Source organism: Aegilops tauschii, chromosome 6 (genome assembly GCF_002575655.3).
Source record: "Aegilops tauschii subsp. strangulata cultivar AL8/78 chromosome 6, Aet v6.0, whole genome shotgun sequence".
NCBI lineage: Eukaryota > Viridiplantae > Streptophyta > Magnoliopsida > Poales > Poaceae > Aegilops > Aegilops tauschii.
Window position 1 is genome coordinate 394,984,808 of NC_053040.3, and position 4,477 is coordinate 394,989,284.

Genomic DNA, 4,477 nt, shown 5'->3' on the forward strand with positions numbered 1-4,477 from the left:
TCGTTCTCCCGTACGTGCCATGTCTCCCGTACGTGCCTCCCCCCATCTTGGTTCCTGAAGTCTTGTATTTATAGGTTGGCTGAGTGCTAGGGTTGGATGGATGTCCAATGCCCACGGCGCTGAGGTTTCCTTCTAATTTGTTTTCTTGAAGCACAAACATGTACAAAGAAAAGGAAATACCCCGATACTTTGCCTTGTTATTTCATGTATTCCTTTCAAATATGATTCACTTCTATTGTTTCCAAAATTGGATATCTTGCCGATTATGACTGCTCGCGTGCCGATTACTTGATTCCATGTACGTGCTTTAGATGAAAGTTGCACCCAAGCTAACACGTGCACATGTTTAACTTGCCGGCCGGCCGCATACTTGAATACATACATATACTTTGTACGGATACATTCGGGTATTCAGAAGAGTTCCCATACACCAGCCAGAGAGAATATCCGAGTACATATACGTATCACACTTTCGGCCACGCACTTGGCATAGCTGCACCAGTTTTTAGTGCTCGCATGCATCCAGTACGTGAGGCAACAATCTGCTAAGCGTGTGCATGTATCTGCACATGCACTATGAATCCATGATCACATCAAATGTAATGTAGACCAGTGTAGACCAGTATAACCTGCATTAGAAGTTTAGAACTCATTAAAAAAATCCTAAATTATTATTTTATGTAATAATGCACAAAATATCGTCGAACAAATGCCCCCTCACCAAATAAAGTTCGAGTGCGAAGCAATCGAACTTAGTTTGGTGAAAACATACTTTTTTTATTCGGCGCATCAACTTGTGTGCAGCTATGCATGTTGGATCACCCTGGGAATCAGTGCCACTGAGTGGCCTCCCGGAAACGATGGTTGTATCTAGGATATGATATGGGTCTAGTGCAGGGATGCCCATCTACACTTGTATTTTTGAGGGAGCTCGTTGGATCGTATAACATGCACGATGCCGGTCAACGAAGCAACCCTATCGTCTTCATTCAATGGCGAAAAATCATGCCTTGTCCTGAAAACCAAAAATAAGTTTTTACCAATCTCGTCACGACCGTCTAGCTGCTACGGTGCCAGCCGACTTGATCGGAAGGTTTCACAGATTCACGCTGGCCGCACTGACGCGTTGCACTGCTACCGTGATCTCCTTGTGTTGATGTAGGTGAGGCATCGGTAGACCGTCGATAGCTCCCCTTCGTTGAGCGAACCGTCACACCATCCATGGTGTGACAATTCTGGTGGTGCGCTGGGACGCCGTCGGCCTTACAGATAATTGAGGGATTGACGTTGCCCCCATGCTTCATTGTTGTTGGAGACGGGGTTGCGGAGACGAATCTGCTCCACCTTCGTGAGCACAGGCGTTGCCTTTTGGCGCCCATCATGCATGTCGCTGTAGACCATTGGTTGTCGGGCTGTTATCGGTGTTGTCAGGGACGCATGGATGTAGTGGTTGTTGTCTGAATGTCGTTGACGATGACAGGGAGTGTCTCTCCATGGCTGCAAAAGTTGTTGGAGGAGGACAACTAGGAATACCAAATGAAAACAGGCGAAAAAGAGAGGGGAAAAATGTTTGTGGGTTTTAAAATGTTGGCTTTCCCATTATACACCAGCTATAGGCGTGATATCTGAGAAGGCTACCGAAGGACTTGTCATTGGGAACCGTCGAAAGACCTTGACGATTCCAACTCAACAACTTAAATAACTTGGTGTACGTGTATGAAGACGCCGTGTTTCGGGATGCTTCCGATAGGCAACAAAAATTCATACTCTAGCCCATCAATATATTGAGGGCCCCCACAGCTCAACATGCCCCCTGCACACGCCCCTGCACCTAGAGACTTGGTATGGTAGGTTCATGGCAAATGGTTTTGGGACAACAACTTGGTGATTTTTCTTCATGCATATTGAGGGGTGGTGAATAGCTACCTCCCTCCTTCCTTCCAGTGGGTCCCTTTCTGCTTGGGACCACTTGATTGCTTCTTGTACTGTTGAGATTTTTCTTGAATTTGCTTCTTGGACTTTGAGAATTTTATTTTGATTGCTCACGCGGATGATTGATTGGCCGTGAACTTCATGGACTTGCTTTGACATTCGGCTGAACTTCTTGAGGACTCTTCTTCCAGGATTCTTAGGGACCCATCTTGGGAAGTTGGAAGGGAACTGTTCACCTCTATGGACTAGGAAAAACCCTCTAGCACTTTATCTGGGGCTTCTGGTGGCGCACCCCAGGGTTGCCATGTGAGTACACACCAAACCAACTTGTGTTGAGTCAGGCAGCCCTCCATGATCTTTTCCTATAGTCTTCCCTGGAGTGCGAGTCTCTGTGAACACGAGGCATGCCGGGAAACATGAAGAGCGTGGGGTCTCAATACTCAGAAGTGCCCAAGTAATCATCTCCGCTACCTCCGGAAGCATACACCTGGTACATGTCGTGCATTGTGGGTGTAGAAGCCGCTCCACCTGCAAATCGACACATTGTGCCGCCCTCCAACAAGTCCTAGGGTAGCCGAAACTTCAACCAACAACGTAGTGTGATAGGGGAAAGCCATTTTTTTGTTGGACTTAGTCCGTAAAAATTGGGGAAAACCAGATATATCCAGGAAATGCAAAGGATAATGCATCATGGATCCGAAAGCCCACAGAAAAAGTTTCCCCAATGGAAATCCAAAGGAGGCAAAATTTTAAGAAAAATATTTTTTGAGGAACCTTCCGTTGATTGGGGGCATAGGTCGGACTCCCTGGGAATCGACGAGCTGGTATGCTCCCCCGTTGTGGACTTGCTCGATGACGTATGGCCCTTCCCACTTTTGCTCGAACTTGCCCTTCGTCCGGTGCGTCACGACGATGGGCCGCCTGAGCATAAGGACCAACTCGCCTTTTCGGAAGACGCGTTGCTTGACGAGCTTGTCGTAAGCTCTCACCATATTCTGGCGGTAAAGCTCCAGGTTCTGTAGGGCATGAAGTCGCCCCTCTTCTAGGGCGTCGAGCTCCTGAAGCCGCAGTTGTACCTGTTCATCGTGGGTGATTTCATCTTGGATAGGCACCCTTAAAGAGGGTAGCTGGACCTCCACTGGTAGGACCGCCTCACTCCCGTAAACGAGAGAAAACGGAGTCGCCTGTGTTGGGGTACGGACCGTAACGTGGCACGCCCACAAGGACTCAAAGAAACGGTCATGCCAGTCTCTCCTATTCCACCGTCTTGTAAGTATCTTGCCGAGAGTCTTGCTTGCGCCATTGGATTGGTGTAGATGGTGGGGATGTGGTGGTGAAGTGAAGGGCAGAGCGGTACGCCCATCGCCCTGGCCATGCTTAGCCATATCCCTCCGTCTTGTCGATTGTGCGATGATGAAGTGGGCGGCCTTCGCCTCGTCTGTGCCCGGCCTGGTGATGTCCGCCTTGTCGGTGTCGGACAGGATGACTTGCCTTCGCCTCGTTGGTGCCTGGCAAGATATGGATTGCTTCATCGGAAAAAGACATGTCGATGGAGTATAGCTTTGCCTCGTCGGAGCTTGGACGATGTCCTGAAAGTGTGTTGATGTATAAGTTGGAGTAGACTTGAGTGACACCGCATGACAACGGTGCTAAAAGATGACGACATAGACCTTGGGGCGTCGCAGTTACAGGGACGACCTCCGCTCGGTGTAGACGGTAGATGTAGAAGAATGGCGGTGTGCCGGTGCAGTCTGTGTCGTTGCCGGGTGATAAGCCAGTGAAGATGGCGAAATCATGTAGGCGTTCGGAAGAGACGCTATAGACCGCGTCCTCGGCAAATGAAGAGTTGATGAAGTCGGCGATCCCATGTTGGTGTAAGTGCGGTGCACCGAGGTGGTCAGCGTCCTTGCCGGATGAGAAGTTGATGAAGATGTCGACGTTATGTCCAAGTAGGTACAAGGTGGCTTGTCGAGGTAGTCAGCACCCGCGAGCGGATGTGAAGTCGATGAAGGTGTCGACGTTGTCTCGATGAAGCAGCTTCCTTGCCGAGCTGGAGATTGATGGCGATGGCACCGGCGTGGTCGAGGTAGTTAGCTCCCTCGCCGAGTGAGAAGCCGATGAAGGTCTTGACATCCTATCGATGAAGCGGTCTTCCTGGTCGAGCCGGAGGTCGAGGGCGATGGCTCCAACATGGCCGTGAGTGGTGTAGATGGCGTCGGGCCGCACACCGACATGGTGGAGATGACGCCGGGCTGCAGGCCAGCAGCTCCAACGTTGTCGCGGCGGTGTAGATGGCGCGGGGGCCGCGCGCTGGCAGCCCCTCCGATATCATCGCCAAGGTGGAGTTTGGTGTCGTGCTACTCGCCTGCAGCCTCGCCGCTATCATCATGGAAGCATACATGGAAGAAGACACCACCGGCGAGCTCTCCGGTGGCTGTTCGTTGATGTCGTGGTACGTCCATGGAGTTGCAATCACCGACACGTCGTCCACGGCTGCCTTGGATGCAAGTACACCAAGTGCGAGGGCCTCTTCCGCGACTCCCTT